Source organism: Filicampus tigris, chromosome 13, assembly GCF_054856515.1.
Source record: "Filicampus tigris isolate MCC_2025a chromosome 13, RoL_Ftig_1.0, whole genome shotgun sequence".
In the NCBI taxonomy this organism is placed as follows: Eukaryota; Metazoa; Chordata; class Actinopteri; order Syngnathiformes; family Syngnathidae; genus Filicampus; species Filicampus tigris.
In genome coordinates, this window is record NC_141229.1 from 8,264,361 (window position 1) to 8,282,795 (window position 18,435).

Below are 18,435 nucleotides of genomic sequence, written 5' to 3' on the forward strand. Positions count from 1 at the left end.
CCATTTTTTTTAACTTTATCAAAGCTCCTTTCTGATGCACAACCGATGCATTTCTAACTTTAACAACTGTCAAATTACGAGCAGCAGTGGGATTCTCCTTGATCAGCAATCCAAAGGCGTCAACAACTTTCCCCTCATTCGGTTTTCTTCCACTCTGGCCCCCGATTCCTCCTCATTAGCATGGGAAATTAGCACGTGGAAAACGACCCTCGCTGTCATTTCCTCAGTGTCTACATTTGCAATAGAAACTTACAGTTAAGCGTTCTAAATGTAGGGTGACATCGGGGGTGACCGAAAAAACAGGCAATAACTGCGGCATATTACACGTGCTTCAAGGCTTTCGCAAGACCACATGACCAGCTAATTCCACTGGGAATTAATGGCAACAGATATGTCAGTACTATTTTGCATTACAGCAACGGTTGCTTCAATTCACAGTTGGGCACTTTCAGCAAAACCATTTGAACATTTCCATAAAATGTTGTTATATATGAATGACATTTACAGATTATTTTGTTTCTCTTCAGCACCTTGTCAATAACATGCAGAGTGAGGAGTTCCCGGATCCCTTATCATATACACGTTGTATAAAATACATAGGAAATTTGAGCTCTAGAGTAACAAAACATGCTGCAAATGTTAAATCATTCCCTTAAAAACATGATGTACCAAATAGTCGGACGGGCAGCATCAATGCTGAAAGCATAGATGGTCGTTAACAGTGGTGCCTTGAGATATGAGTGACTTACAACTCTTTCAAGATATAAGCCGACTAAACATAAAACAAAGACAATTACGTGTGTTTTTGAAGCAACCACATAGCCTCCGCTAACATACAATGGTAAATGCTACAGGCATACGGGCTAACAATTAGCATCTATGTAGCGGTGGCGTTACCGTTTAAGCATCGGATATCTGAACGCAAACTTTGCAGCAACACATGTAAGCAGACACGCAAGGGGTATTCATCCTCTGCAAAGAACGACTAATATCATTGCCGTACTGACGAGTTGAGATGTCTCAATGAACAGTATATCCAACTGTGTGTCTTACTGTATCCTGCCCCCAGGTGGCCAAGACGTGCGCACCAGAATGAGCAGCACAATGTGCATTGCAGGAGAACATGTGACAAGAAATTTCATGTCAATGTCTTATGTCATTATTGTATGTTTTTATAAAGGCTAATTTTACAGATTGCTATTTTTCCCGCTAAAAAACAAACAACATGTTTTTGTTGCTTCACTGTTTTCCTACGGGAAATCGTACGGATTTTGTAAGTTCGGGTCGAATTGCTACGTATTGTTTCTTTAACCATCTGTTTCACTTTCAATTCCGAGTGTGTGAAAGTCGTTAAAGATGGACGAATAGATATGAGTGAGCCTCTCTTTGAAACTCACATCTGCAGTGAGAAACTCACGGCCATGCATCCATGACACATAGGTTCAATCTATATACTGTATACGTACTGCGTATGTGTGTGCGTGCGTGTGCGTGTGCGTGGGTGTGCGCGTGTTCAGCCGAGCATGGCTGCACACAAACAGTTGTCATGATGGCTCTGACGTGCCACCGCCACCGAGAAGGGCTTCTCTCAACACCTCTCTCCTCTCCGCCTCCTCTCTATCTCTCTTTCGCCTCCGTTTTTTTTCCCTGCCTTTCCCACTTTTCCTTTCGCCTCCTCAAAGAGGCGGGTTGTGCAATGGTCCACCGCATGGAAACCTCGTCTTCCACATTGCTGTCCATTTTAGAAATCAAATGTAGCCCTTGAGCGCAAAAGTTAGGTCATGCAACGCCCGAATGCTATGTACAGTGGATCCCTGCGTATTTATGGTTCAGCATTCGCAAATTCGCCTGTTTGCTCAATTTTTGGTGGGGAACTTATTTCCCATTATTTATTTATTTTTTACCCTTTTTTTTTTTTTTTTTTAAATTTCACTGTCACAGTGAAAAGTTAAAACCATTAGCTAAGTGAAACCAAAACAGTCCGCATTCAAGAACTTCATTATGCTGGACGCTCGCTTTTCTTTTTTTTAATTTTTTTATTATGGGTGTATGTAAGTATTTAATGTACCAACAAATAGCATCCCGGTGAGCTTTTAGAATCATCCGCGATTCCACACACTCGATCGACATGCATTATTCCATTTTCCAATGACGTTGATTTCTGGTTCGAGCATATGTAGTCTATTGTCTTGGTAAACGTCATGCTCTATAATCCCTTGTTACCTCAAAAGGAATGCAGAAGTAGTGCCGCTCATTTCATTTCAGAGACATTAATGGAACTAATTACTGTACTTTCAAATAACTACAGTAACATGTCATACATTTAGTTAGCCTGTACTGCTTGACTGACAGCGTTGCAAATGTCTCGATGCTCCTTTTTGTTCATTCTGCTTCGACTCTGACGCTAAAGTCCAGCTTGATTTGTGTGTTGCAATGGCTTGACCCCTGTAAGGTGCTCTAAACCCCCTCAGCACAACTATGCCGCTGTCACTTTTTGTTTGGTCGGAGAGCAGAGAGGCTCCAAGGGTCTGGAAGACACCCCCCGCCCCTCGGCAGCCCCTCTCCTTTTGAAAATTTCGCCCACTAACCACCAGGAACCACTCCCAGAAACTCTACATTGCCCCAAAGTGACAGATCATTAGAGAGGAGTGGCAGGGGTGGGGGGGAATGGGAGTGTAGTTATGAAGGAAGGTTATGGAGGTAGCTGCGGGAAAGTTACGGGACATACAGTATGTGGTCAGCCATGCATTTCTAAAAACAAACAAGTTATGATCTTGGGGAATTGATGAAAACTGAAACACAATTTTGTCCATCTGTCTAGTACATATACGCACAAGTTTGGTCGCAATCGGCAAAAAATGCAAATTACTACACAGTTTTGCATCATCAATCTGCCCGGTGCATTTGGTTCAAGTTTAATAGTAACCGGACAAAATCCATAGGATTTCAGACTTCAAATTTCAGACTTACTATTTGCTTTAGAGTATGGGTTTTTGACCCTTTTTCGTGGGTCTACTCATAATAGACGTGTCCACCAAATTTCGTGTGACTCAGTGAGACTGGCTTCAGGGGCTAAATTTTCCAAATTGTTTCGTAATCTTTGAAGGACACCTGAAAATGGGCAAAATGACTCTAAAATGGTGGCTTCAAACAAAAATGCCCGACTTCCTGTCTCTCTTTTGGGGATTGCTTCTTGAGACTTTTTGTAACGTAGGCTACTATCAAGACAGACCAAATGTCATGTTGCTAAGTGAGACTTCAGGGACTCCATTTTCTAATTTTGTAGGAGTAGTTTGTCTTTGAAGGACCCCAGGAAATGAGTAAAACGACCCTCAAATGGCTACTTCAAAACAAAATGGCCGACCGCCTGTGTCTTTGGGGCATTGCTTGTTGAGACTTTTTGGAACGTACCATCAAGACAGACATCCTGACCAAATTTCACACTGCAAAGTGAAACTGGCTTCATGGTCTCAATTTTCTAATTTTGTAGGAGTAGTTCGTGTTTAAAGGACCCCAGGAAATGAGCAAAATGACCCTCAAAAGGCCACTTGAAACCAAAATGACCAGCCTGCTGTGTCCTTTTGGGCATTGCCTCTTGAGACTTTTTTATATGAACTATCATGACAGACATGCGTACCAAATATCATTTTGCTAACCGAAGCTAGCTTCACTGGAGCTGAACTTTTTATCAAAATTATCCGAGCCACTTTTGTGGGAGCGCAGAATGGAACCGCTTGCTCAGGCCTTAATAAAACTTGAGAGGAACTGTAAAAAGGCCAAACCCATAAATGCTCCTAAAATACAAATATAAATATTTGTTTGATTGCCGCAACATGAATTGAGTACGGCCCTCAGAGGTCTTAGATTAGGAAAACGGGCTTCCCAGCCCTGCTTGATTGCAGACATCGTTTGGGATCTAAACCGCCACGTCAAAGTTTAAGTACCTGAATTTCATATTAGCGTCGACCGCAGCTCAGGTCACGGCTCGCCTCAGGCAGGGGAAAGCTGTGGCAGGGAAAATGATGCTAACGTTGCTTAACACGCTTCTCTGAGCTGTGCCTGAGGGCAGCTGGTGACAAAGAACCTGTGTGCGACGTCGGTGAGGGAATTGCCCCAAATCTTGGAAATGTGCATGTGTCAGAAACGTTGAAGAAAATACTCACACTTGGAATGCATTATACAAAAATCCAGTTGTAATGCAAAGTTGTAAGTGTTCCAATACAACAGTATGAAACGAGTGAAAGTGAAAACATTGTGTCCTCGAGAAATGTGGACATTTCAGTGCAACGATTACGTTTTTTTCCCCCAACTGATTTAAACTTAATTTTAGCAGAAACCATTAAGTTTTAAACCTTTGTAAGACACTCGATATACCTCAATGTACAATATACCAGCTTGTATGTATTTCAAATATAATGATGATAATACTGGTCAACAGCAAATGTTAATCAGAGATGGCTTTGTTTGTCGCGAAATATATTTCTGACGCGGATTTCTAAAATGTCTTTACTTTTTTCAAGCACATCAGGTTTTTGAGACGTTTCATTTGTTTTCTTTTCAAGGTTGACCTATAAAAGCTTTTGCAATATGGATTTTACAATGCGTTGTAATTTATAGCTGTGACGTTTCCCTCCAAAAATTCCACCTGTTGCTGAACCTAACTCTTAATTCATAAATTGTACTAAATATATTACTATATTACATATTGTTGCTGTCCTGTGAAAAACACTTTTGTCCAATTTTTGAAAAAAAAAAAAAAAAAAATCACGTTAATGCTATGTCCGTAACGCGGAAACACCATTCACGTAAAAATAAGAAAATTGAAAAAAATTGACATATTTTTCACAGGACAGCGACGAATTGATATTATAATTGTGAACACCTGAAGAGGGCAGATTCCAAATCAGGTAATCTAGAAAACTTTTTCTGCATCTCTGATTAAAAAAATGTGTACAGATTTGTTGACCAGTGTTATTTTTATCTCCTACCTTTTAACAGGCACTCAAGGGAATATACATTTTCCCACTGCAAACCAATTAGAAATACTATGGTTTTTAACATTATTACCTTTACATCTAATTCTAATGTGGTAGAAGCTATGCATGCGTGCATGAAAATAAAATGACACATGGTTTTCACGGAATAACAAATATATATTTTATCTGTTTATATGTATTTCAAACTATAATGATTTGTATTATCAGCCAATTGGCTTAAGTGGAGTCCCCATTTTTTTTACATGGCACTAGTTAAATTAAATTAATTACATTTTGATTACATTGAATTTTAATGAGGTATATCATATATCATATAGTAACTATAGTCATGCATGCATTTAAAAAAATCACTTATTTGTATACTGTGTTTTAATTAAAATTGATTTTCCAGTTAAAAATACAAAACAATAAAATGGTCATACATGCTTCTGATTTCATGATTTCACTTGCATGTAACTATGCCAGAAAGCTATAGATAAAGACCCAAAAATAATTGTCTATATTCAAGTCAGTTCAATTTAATTAGCAAAGGAATTAGTGTGTACTTTCCTGGGAACATTAAAATTATTTTGCGCAAGGACGCTCTCTTAAATCATCGGCAAGGACGCAGTGTATAGATTACAAAACATGTGTCCTTACCTGCCTTCAATCTTTCAATTCAATACCACACGCATGTGAACTTTCCTCTATTTTTGTACCTCTGCTTTGAGTGCATCAAAAGCTGCCGCTAAGATACAGCGAGTGAGGAATGACACATACAAACACACAAACACACGAAGGTCGTCAGTCACATCAACAACAATACGCGCAGCGGACACAAAAGAGATAGAAACCAGCGATAACTTTGTCCCTTGCCCACATCTCCGCTTCATCTGCCAAACATAGTAACGCTGCCACTGATATATTTATCCATTCACATGCCGGAAAAATAGTTGCTTTTGTAACCGTAAAAGACAGTCATGCCAAACGGTAACATGCCAGCATGTGTGCGGTTTGCGAGATTGTTGTAAAATATGCAGACGCTTTTCTGTTTTTATTGTGTTTCAAGGAAGCTGACCGCGGTTCCACCCAAACAGAGAGTTAGCAGGTGAGCGGTGGTTGGGCTCATCTGCATATCTGGTTTGACTTGGCCCTGCAGGCCACAAGCTCACGTCGCGGTTAGACAAAAATGCTTATCTGTTGCAGCTAATGACCCTTCGAAAATAAAGCACAATTACACTAGATACTCTGACCTCCACCGCTTTGTCATCCCAGGACAAGTGTTGGGAAGTAAGAAATACACACAAATACTTTGCTAATGTACTTGAGCTGATTTTTCAGGTATCTATACTATTTGGATATTGTTGTTATGAGTGACCCCACTCACAAGTTTTTAGCCATCACTTGGGCATTTTTTTTTTTGTCTTGAGTTGCGAGCAACAACAACATGCAACAGTTTGGCAGATAGTGAACAATTAATCAAAAATATGTTCCAAGTGCTCGCTTTAAGTTGTTTATTGCCACCCCCAGTTGAGGATTACTGGAAAACTAAACACATAACAAAAAGAATTCCAAACTTTGTATTTAACCAAACCATATAACTTCGTCTTATGAGAGTCCGCTAGCTTAATGCTAACAAACAATTCAACATGCAATAGACGGGCTACGGAGCTAGCATCATTGTCAATGTAATCCTAAACTTTTAAATAGCTCACGTTTTAACGGTGGCATATATTCTTTATATATATATAAGGCTAAGTTAGGCTACTTCGTCGCAATCGTCGTCTTCTTTGTTTCATCATCAAATCTATTGTATGTTTGGTAGCGCTGTGTGGATTACACTGCCCACTGGTGGGCAAGGTGCACACACAAGATAACATATACAATAAAGTACAATAATATAGAATTCTATTTTTCAGTTATTTATTGTATTTCTATTCTTGTGACTTTGTTCAACTTTCGTGGATGACAGCACAATGTTAGAAAGACATAAATAGAGAGAGGTAAATCCAACTGCGTTACCAGCAGCTGTTACTATTATCCAATTTAGCATTTGTTTTTACTCAGTTCAAAACGTTAGCACATCAGACAACACGTTATTTTGATAAGCATAAAAGTCAAGGCAACCCAAGCTAGCTCTTAAACGTCAACATGGGACTTGTAAACAGTACTTATACTTTTACCAGTCTTTTATTATCTACACTTATCTGTACTTCTTGTAAGTACAGAATATGAAGACTTTTTGCCAAAAGCCATACCAAATTTATGAAAACATGGATTTGTTATCATTACAGTATGTTCTGAGAATTTTTGTCTTCAATATATTTGAGGATTTTCAAAATTACCAGGCAGGCCAGATCAATTGCTCCCGTGGTCCAAATATGGCCTATGCGCCTTCGGTTCCCCCTTCTCTGTGTTAGGCTTAGGCACTAATAATACAATGCATACTGTAAATATATTTCAATATATTTGGTTTGGAGTAAATTGAGATAATTGATTCTTCAATTACAGCAACAGCACAGCAGGTTTTCGACTCGTGTAAACAGTGACGCTACAGCCAGGACGATCCAATCCAGTCTAAATATACATTTTGAAGGATTTCATCCCAAAATTATGCAAAGAGACTTCATTTAAGAAATTGTGAGCATTCCCGTACAACATTGTGGTTCATCGTTTGCACCCCGACGATACCGCAGACTTTTTTTTTTTTTTTTTTTGCGAAACATATACTGTATAGTGTATCCACTTTCTGTCTGTTGCAAGTCCCCGCTATATGTAATAATTCGATTACTTGTGACTGTAAAAAATTGTCATATTAGAGTAATGTGTTACTTTACTAACATGACTGTAAAAAAAATAAAAATAAAAAATAAAAAACATAGAAATTTGAAATAAATCCAAGTATTCATTTACAACAAGAGAATCTCAGCAAAACAAAATGACCTGTTAGTTGTTTTATGAGTGGTGATACTGTAGCAGCTGTTCATTCTTTGTTCTATCGCGCAACCTGAGTGACTTTGATGCTAATTTCCTCGAGCCCTCAGTGGCCTCCAGAAAGATTGAGGATAATGTTTTGGATACAATTTCTTCCGGGCAGTACCACTACATGTGGGCGATGAGGGTCTGCGGTGGATACATTGCAGCTCAAATTCTTCTCAAGGCGCTATGGCAACAGAGCGGCACAAGCTTACGTTAAGAAGTAGCTATTTCATTGATTTGGGCCGAACGGCTCAAAAAGGCAGCATTTGGCAATGCATAGTATCGAGGCTCAGTTTGGTGAAAAGTACGATGGCACTAACGGGTCGGAAAGGCATCATTTTAGCAAGGCGTTTATTGAAAAAATTCATTTGTCTTAGCACTGCATTGTTTTGTCAAGGAGCTGAACTGAGTAAGCCAGTATCAATGTCTATCTTATGAATTTTGAATTGAAATTAAAGTCTCTCTATTATTGTAAGTAAGGGTGTCAAGTACGGCGACTGTGGGTCAAAAAGTCACTCTTTGAACAGAGTCTTATGTTTACCCCAGAGGTCAGAAATTGTACACTTTAAAACACCAACGTCTTATTGTGCTTCCTAACCGAGCGAGTGATTGCAGGTCGGACTTAAGTGTGATCCAGGGATGATGAGGGTAGCTTCGAGGATATGTTTCTGGGAAAACGACACTCAACCAGGCATGAGCGCAGCTTCGAACTATTATCACACGTCAATGAGGCAGGCGAGCGATTCTCTACGATAAACATCTCCCGACTCTCTGCTTCTTCTTCTTCTTTAACCTCAGTCACCTCAGCACTGCACTGACTGACATTTACACCTTCACTTCCCTCCTCCCTCCTCCTTTTCCTCATCCACCATCCTCTCTCCATCCCTCTTCCTCTGCGGATATTCCCGTGGGATAGTGGGGGAGGAGAGCTTTCCAGGACTGTTGCTTCATCGTCTCAAAGAAAAAGCCTGGAACATGTTCAAACCACCACAATGTCTCGCCGCTTTTGCAGGCATGCCCGTCGTGCGCACGCCGTCCATTTTTTTCCCCTTACTGTATGATTTCATTTCCCATCAATCACTTTGTTGCTCTTTATTAATTTGCACTTTCAGCTGCCTAAAAAAAAATAAAAAAAATAAAGCCTCTATTGAGTAAGGCGTACGTGCTAATTAAAGTTGTTGCTCGGAATGGAGACAATTTCAATTACTCACAGCCAGTCTAAGATAAGAAAAATAATGAACACATGTAATGAGATATATTAACACGTCATTGTAATAAATGTAAACATGTGCGAAAATTTGAGCAAAACAGTAAAAGGTCAGGGTGTGTATTAAACAACAAAATAAAATGAAATGAATGAATAAAAAAATGGTTTTAGTAATGAGAATAAAGTAAAATATTTAGGACAAAAAGGTTGTGATGTTACAAGTAGTCATATTTCATGACTAAAAAAGTATAAAATCATGTTTTCATGGCAAAGGAAGATGTAGAATTACAAGAACTGTATTTTTCAAGGCAATATTTTTATCTTACAAGGATAATGTTGCATTTTTGGGAGTAAGTTATAATTATACCAAAATAAAGTCACATTTTGTAAGATGAATATATTGTAATGTTGTATGATAATTTACAAGAATAAAATCAAATTGTGTTCGAGGGAAAAAGTTTGATGAGAATAAAATCACATTTTCATGAAAAAGTAAAGCATAAAGTACGACTTTTATGGGGGAAAGCCATTACGTTACAAAGAAAAACATGTTAGTACTGCACCAAAATATATACTAAAAAAAAAATACTTGGGCTGAAATATTTGAGTCGCTTACAGTATTAAATTAAAATGATCAACCTTAAGTTTGCATTTTTGATTCTTTAGAACACTTTAAATTGTCTTTCACTTGTCAGCCTTATAAGAGTAAGACAAAAAAAAAAAAAAACTTGACATACCCACGTGTGATACTTGCCCATAACCTACTCGAGCCTTCCACTCCCTCCCTTTTGCTTTCTCCGTCTCGTGCCCAGTTTCAGTCTACAAGTCCTGACTCGTCAGGGAATTAGAGGAACCGCACACTCCTTTTCTCCACAATCCTGCCAAACAATCACGGCATGCCCTGCTCAAGAGCTGCAGCGGGGCGTGTTTGCGCTGCAGAGCGCAGCGCACAACAGGAAGACTGACATCTCGCCACACTGTCCCGATGTCAACCTTTGCTTTTACAGGCTTTCATTCACGCCAACATTCACATATTTGGTCTTCAGGTTACAGTATGTAAGAACAACTGCTAATACTGGATTACTCTACAAATATGGAATGATATTGAATAACACAGAATGATGTGGAATGATTTTGGTGAAAATGTGCAATAACCTTGGTGAAAAAATATTGATATTTAATGATATCATCTTTTATTTTGTTAATATTAGGCAGCTGGCTCTTTCAAGCCTCTCCTTTCACAACGGCGCTCAGAAAGAGTAATCCGTGCCTCGTTACATCTCGGCTGGTTTACTGTAATGCACTTTATTTTGGAGTCAGCCAGTCCTCCATCAAGCATCTCCAGTTGGTCCAAAATGATGTTACTCGCCTCCGAACCGGAGCTCATAGGAGGGAGCACATAACTCCACTTCTGGACTCCCTTCACTGGCTCCCTGGCACATTTTAGAGTTCATTTTAAGATTCTGTCATTTGTCTTTGAATCTTTAAATAGTCTCGCCCCACCTTACCTGTCTGAGCTCCTCCACCTTCATATACCTGGCCGGTGAGCGGACCGGATTCTACTTGAGGTCGTGAGGGCTAAGCAATGCTCAAAGTAAAAAATAAAAAAAAAAAATTAAAAATGGAATGATATCAAAAGATGGAACGATGTGTAATATTGAAAAATATGGAATGCTATTGACTGGGATAAAATTATATGGAAATATGTGGAATTATCGTATATTGGTGAAAAATGTGGAATGTTTGGTATGTGGAAATTGCTGAAACTTAATGAGCTGGATATTTTGAATTTTTAATGGAAATGATGTGATTCTACTATATTGAATGTTTCTCTGAGAATGAACGGAGAATTTTTGGGTGAAAAATGTGAAATTGTGGCAAAAGTGAAATTGTTGGAATGAGACAAAGGGCTAGGTCTCTGTGAATTATGACTAGCGTCAAATTTGTGACTTGTTCATTACCATGGTGACAAGTACAGTATTTACCCGTGGCCATAATTACGTCATACAGGGTGCCCGTTAATTTTGCTCAGTGTAGGCACTCGGCACGGTGTGACATATGGCCGATGTAGCACTGTAAGTGGCGACATTTCGAGTCATGTGGGTGACAAAAGTGTCAGAGGTGACTTAAGAGTAAAATGGTCAGAGGCGGAGTGCATCTCGTTGCATCATTCCCAAGAAGTGTCATGCTTGGAGTAGCTCAAAAAGGGGCGTCTACTCAATAAAATGCATCAGGGTCTGAATACTTCCACGATATGATATCTCAGTTTTTCTTTTTAAATAAATATGCAAAAATGTCTACATTTCTGTTTTTTTTCTGTCAATATGAGGGGCTGAGTGTACATGAATGAGAAATAAAATGAACTTTTTTGCTTTTGGCAAATGGTCTGCAATGACACGGAAAGTGAAAAATTACCAGGGGTCTAAATACTTTCCGTACCCACTGTATTTGATCAGAACGCTACATTTTTTTAAAATCGACTTTTCAGTATGACACGAATACTCAAGTATTTGCTAACTTGCAACCCATTCAACATTCATTCGACTCCTCCGTTATACTCTCATCTTTTCCTTGTTAATAAAACCCTTGTTTCAGATCCCTGCTCCTCAAAATTCGGAATTTGCTCCTCAAAGGAAAAAAAAAAAAGTTATTGTGAGCATTGACGGCACCTGTGCACCTGCTATTGTCTTGAAAGAGAATCCACCTGTCAGTAGAAGGCGAGGAAGGGGAGGGGGGGGAGCAAAGAAAGGAAGGACTAAAGGCCGCTGAGGTTACGCCTTGCAGACAAACGCCGCGTGTCACCCGTTTAAAAAGAGAAATGTAAATGGTGCCAGAAGTGTGAACGGATGAGTGGAAGCGATTTGAGAGGGAGCACATCAGGAGGGTAGAGGAGGAGAAGGTAAAGGAGGTGGAGGAGGAGGAGAGGGAGTTGTCCCCTACAACAAGTCTAACCTGAATCCAAAGCTAACAAGATGCGCTGATTGCAGGGTGCTGAAAATATGAAGGGGAGGGGGAAAGAAAATTAAACACAGCCTTTTGTTCCACTCGCTCGTCCTTAACTCTGTTACTCAGGTTTCAGCGCTTAGAGTTTTCTTTTTGTCTCGCACAAATACAAACAGACAACGCTCGCGAGCACAAACGTCGCACATATTAAAACTCCGAATGTGTCAAGTCTTTGACGCACAAACCACACAACACACCGGTGGTGGGCAGTCAAGCACTGACTTACAATTACAACATAAATTCAAATATTTGCTCCACAAAATTGAATTCATTTATTCCCAGCAGTATGTTCTCCTCATTTTTGAGCATTTCACTCAGCTGCGCCGCTTCCGGTGCGTGTTTGTGTGTTATTCACAAATGACACTCTGCACTGCCTCTAGTCACAGTCCCTGAAGCAAAAAAAAAAAAAAAAAAATCCCAATTTACAGATGAGGGAATCTACACAACATTCACAACAAACCAGGCCAATGGGAGGTTCAATGGACATGTTTGTTGTCAAATTATCTTTATCATCAGATGTTTTGCTGATTCGCTCACAAATACGTGTGTACTTTCCCAAACGTTCAGTGTGGTTCACTGACAAACCATTGTCATGCCACACACCTACCGCATATGCCCAAATTGTCTTCAGGATTAAAACGCTATTGTACTGACATATTATCAAAAAGGCCAAAAATATACCCCACTAGGTTAACCTTATTTAGTTTAAAGTAAGGGTTTCAACCAAATTGTTATCGCGGGCCACTCATTTTTAGCCACTTCTGGGGGCGGCCATTTTGTCACTTCTGTCAACTGAAAATGACATTACAAAGGATCAGGGCGCAGGTAACGACCAATCACGGCTCAGCTTCAGAAAACAGGTCAGCAGTGATTGGTCGCGACCTGAGACCTGAGTAGTTGTGATGTCATTTTCAGTCGACAGAAGTGACAAAATGGCCGCCCCCAGAGATGGCTAAAAACGAGTGAATTAACTCTTATTGCACAAAAGCAATATTAATCAGAATGCCCTGTTTCAACTAGTGGGCCTGCATAGAACATATTCTTGACAAAAATATGCTTGGGTTGACTTCCACTTTAAATGAACAGTCCAGCGAGGATGTCCCATTTTTCACACAAAAACTTTATGTACGGTTTTATGGCTTGCTTATAAGGGAATGAGGATGTGCCGGATGTGTTTTATAAGTCCCCAAGAGACGAGCACAATGCGTTCTGAGAGGCTTTTCATAAGCTGAATTGTTTTACAGGTCGATATATATTAAATTTCAATCTATACGGGTTAGCATGACATACTTTTTGTGGCCGGACAAAAGCTAACTTGGGCTGCATAAGCGGTGTACAGCTGACTGCTCTCCTCGACGCAGAGCTCCATCTCTGGCCGGTAAGAAGACGATTCCGTCCCGTTAACCTCGGCCGTATTAGCCCCGACATTAATAGTAGTGTTAGCCAGTTACGTAATTGCAGGGGCAAGCTGCCAGGGCTGGCTGCCCTGCCTATGGTGTCTCAAAAAACGTTAGCGTCGCTAAAGCTCGTATCTCACCGATCGGTGAATGTTTGTGTTTGCGCGCTGCCCGAATGTTTTTTTTTAAAAGATTGCAAAGATGTTCGCCAGAAATTCTCAAACAGTTTTAATGGTTGCATACAGTTTTTCCTGCCGCAAAGAAATTTTCAACACATTGAAAATGTGATGAATTTGAATGGAAAAATGTTTGTATGTATTTTACTTCTTAAAATAAATCGTATTTCTTCTCCATGGTCAGCAGAGGGGTTAACATTAGCATCCATAGCTAGAAGTGCTCCCGACAAGTCCGCACACGCTCGGAGTTTCCGAAAAGCCTGCTTTTCCACCGACACTTCATGACAACTTGGCCAGGCCGGGGATTTAACTTCCTATTTGCACGACATCACACACGCGCACCCACACCTACACACACCCCACACACATACACGGCTGATCCCCTTCAATCCGTGTCTCCGGCTAACGTACGCACATTCTTCAGTCATTACAAATGGATGCTGGTCCGTTTGCTTTGCAGAACAGGCCCGGCGGTTATTAAGTAGGGCTGCCACGCTTGCCACTAACGTTCACGCATTCCTCGGGAGATGGCGGATGGCTGCCCACGCACTGTGGGGAACGCGCCACCGAGAAATAAAGTGTTGCGACCCGTTCGTCACTTGCCTTTAAGCATGCACCATTTTGCTCATGGGCGAAAAAGAGGTGCGAATGGCAAGAAATGTAAATCACAAGACGCCGTGGCTAAAAATGCACATGGTTACTTGTAGATTAGAGGGCCTAATATTTGTCTTAAAGGGCCTTCTGGTTTTTGAACCCTTAGTTAGGCAAGCAACAATGCAGGCTGCATTTGGAAAAATGTGTTATGGTCCGATAAAACCAAAGTTAAAATTTTTGGCCATGCTTCGAAAAGATATGTTTGGTGTAAACACAATACTACTCATCACGAAAAGAAGACTATTCCTACAGTGAAACACGGCGGTGGCGGCATCATGCTTTGGGGTTGTTCGTGTACAACTGGAACTGGGGCCATAGTCATGGCAGCACAAAAAATTCAGGCTTCTGCTAAAAAAGATAAACAAGTCAAGAAAAGCCTACTCGAACATCTGAACTTAGTTTGGGGTGAATCATTTGAAATGGTGACAGGTGTGTGCTGACTCCCATTTAAAATGAGTTGATCCAGAGTTGCACACTTGTGCAAGCATTAAACTCCCAAAAGAAATGCGACCTACATTTCCCCCCATTAAATGGCATAAAATGTGACAACACTTTAACGAGAAACTACTATGATTAAATAAAAAAATTTAAATGGCGCTCATTTTCTGAGGGAGACGTTTGGAGCGGGGAGATAGGGGGGAAGGTTGGGGAGTGGAGGGAATTTATTAACCTAAATAAATATATAATTTAAAAAAATCTTTTGATTAGCATTTAATTGAAATGGAAAAAAAAACACTTTCATTCTTGAAATGAAATAACAAAATATAAAAACATGTTGTTTATTTAATTGTATTTTATAAATTCCTAATCCTGGAAAATGACTGTGGTTCAATAGAAGAGTTCGAATTTTTAAGAAGTCTAAATATGAACTCAAAAAAAAAAAAAAATCAAAACCAATACCAGCAAACACTGCATCACCTAAATAATTGTAGGTACATTTATTATAAATTGCCTTAATATCTTTATTTTTCTGTTTTCTCTCATTTGATTGGCTATAATGTTGATTCTCGATCCGGATATGGCCCATGGTAGCATTAGAACCGGCTCTTTGTGCAATTTTAAAAATGAATGAGCTTAATAATAATAAAAACAAGTAACCCATCATTGTTCATACTAAATAGTAAAACATATTTACATCATATTTTGTATTTTTTATCCCCCTAAACTCATGTATGTGTGGCCCTCAGTGGACTGTGCAAAAGGCTCTGGAGCTCATGCACTGGTGGTGCAGAACAGGTCCGTCCACTCGAAGCAGGGATGACTTCATGCTGTGAGGACATGAGGAACACGCCTTTGTCGCACTGAAAAGCGGTTGACGTTTAAATTCTTGGTATGAAGCCGCATGGTAATGCCGTTAATGTTTTGAAGGAACATTTAAAGGGCATTGCCATTTTCTGCAGCTGCAGCACGGGTTGCATTTAGTAACACAAAAGAAAACTAATTATGATTTCTTAAAGAGGAAGTCAACCCAAACATATAATATGCTCCATGCAAGCCCACTAGTTGAAACAAGGCATTCAATCCACCCGTTTTTAGCCATCTCCGGGGGCGGCCATTTTGTCACTTCTGTCGACTGAAGATGACATCGAAGTTGCTCAGGGCTCAGGAAACGACCAATCACGGATCAGCTTCAGAAAACAGGTCAGACGTGATTGGTCGTTACCTGAGCCCTGAGCAGTTGTGATGTCATTTTCAGTCGACAGAAGTGACAAAATGGCCGCCCCTGAGATGGCTAAAAAACGGGTGGGTTTTGCTTCTTAACTCATATTCCAGAAACGCAATATTAATCAGAATGCCGTGTTTCAACTAATGGGCCTGCTGGAAACATATTCTGGGTTGATGCTACTGTTGTGCTTAAAAGCTTTTTGTATAAATATATATTTTGTCTAAGTAATTCCAGTACATTGAAGGGAAAAAAGGTTCTCAAATAATATTTTAGATTTGACTATGAGTTGTGCATAATTGGGTGTAAAAGGTGAATTAAGTTTGAAAGTCCTCATTCCTGTTCAAAAGGTGAAAACATTACACATTCACTGAAATTGAAAGAGTCAATATTAAAGATCATGATGATTCTTTATGACAGGTCTAATACAATTAGTAAGCACTGTAATTGACATTATTGGCATAAAGTAAAAACAATCTTCATAAGCCTCTTTTCCTGTTTCAAGATTCTCCCATGACACTTCAAAGAAGATCAACAAGTGCATCTATTGTGGTGTACTTGCGGGAATCTGTGCAAGAGTGGTGGAAACAGACGGTTCTAGTTTAAGGTCCCTCTTGAACGTTCCTACCATCTTCTTTGATATAACGCCCATTGTTTAATCTGATTGGTAAGCAGATTTAGGTCATAGTTTCAAATCCGGGCTCCAGCCATACTCTATGGAGTTTGCAAAAGAAGACATGTTGAAGTATTTTCAGTTGGGTGTATTTTGGGTGTCTTCTCAGTCAGCAAATTCCATGGGGAAGGAATGGCATTTGGGGTATTTTTATTGTTGTCAAATGTCAAAATGGGTCAAATTTCAGCCCAACAGTATGTAACCTTATACTGGATGCGTGTGGCTGGTACTGGGTAATAAAAAAAGACTTCGCTTTAGGTAGAAAATCATACAGTGAACAATATTCTAATTTTTGTGGTTGTTGTTTGGAGTGCTGTTGTTGCTATAATTCTGCAGCCAAATAAAGCAACCAAACTATGCAGACCAGTTGTTTACCATTGCAAACTACAACCACAATAATGATCACTCTTAAATCAGTATCACAGCCTGAGTGTTATTATGACATGATAGTCTCATTACAAGAAGTAGATCTTGTATTGTTGTTCATTAGACTTTGCAGCTAACACTGTGAGTTGTGAGTGCGGGTGTGTTTGTCTGTCTGTGTGCGTGCATGTGTCTGTGCGCACACATGTATTTTACATACCTCAGCACACCCTTTACACCCAGTGGGTATGTGATTTGATCAGTACCAGTGGCTTAGCACAGCATGCCTACTGCATAAATTAAAGATTAAAAATTACATTTGTCCCTTACAGCTAATGATGACATGTTCATTCCGTCTTCTGATTTGTAAAATTAAGTTTTGCGGCAAGTTGAAAAAGGAAATTGTTGACTGAAATAAAAATTACGAATTCAGCATTCACAGATACAGATACTCTCATACATTCAATTTCTATTTTTCAAAGAAGACTATACATTTCTGCCCTTTGCCATATATGTATATATATTTTTTTGCGTGCAAATGGATGCAATGACACATCAGCTCCTGACATGATTAATATCTCCTTTTAGAAGCAGAACTTGCGTTCAAGCAGGAGTTTACACCCTGTAAACTCTATTGTTAGTGAGAGTCTTTCACATTTGTGTACTGTCATGCCTTCATAGCACCTATTACACCCTTCTAAAAATAACTTTATTCATCAAAATTATTGTTATAATTCATTTTGGAGTAGACAAGTAGGATACCACATTGACGTGAATATATTTTTGGAAAAGTACACTTTTGTTTCATTTATCTTGGTAAATATTTTTGATGTGCAATCCATGCACAAAATAGAGAAACATTCACTTTGCGTAAATTGTAGTTGTCCTTAAGCTGTCCTGAAAGAAAATATAACAAACTGTAGTAGGAGTGATTCCTTAGTATTATGCAAAATAGCTCTTGATCACCACCTAAAACTGCTCTTTTCTCATGTCCCTTCCATGACGATCAATTGTCATAATATTTTTGGTATGATTTTGTTGGTGTCTTCCTTGCAATTGTGAAAACTTTTTGTTTTATCACTGACATATTTTAAATCGCTTGGGCGTTTTCTTGTTCAACATAGCAACCCATTACTAAGGCCTTATTTACTTCTAGAGGAAGATGGGGGAAAAAGGTTACATGACTCAGCAGGAATGACATCATCAAGCTTATCGCCCTGATGATGGGTGGACCTAATCTAAGTCCTCTCTTATTCATTTGAAATATTTTTTTTATGTCTTCAGCTATAATGAAATGTGTCACTCAAACCAATGCAACCGCATTACTCATATAATAAGGAAAAA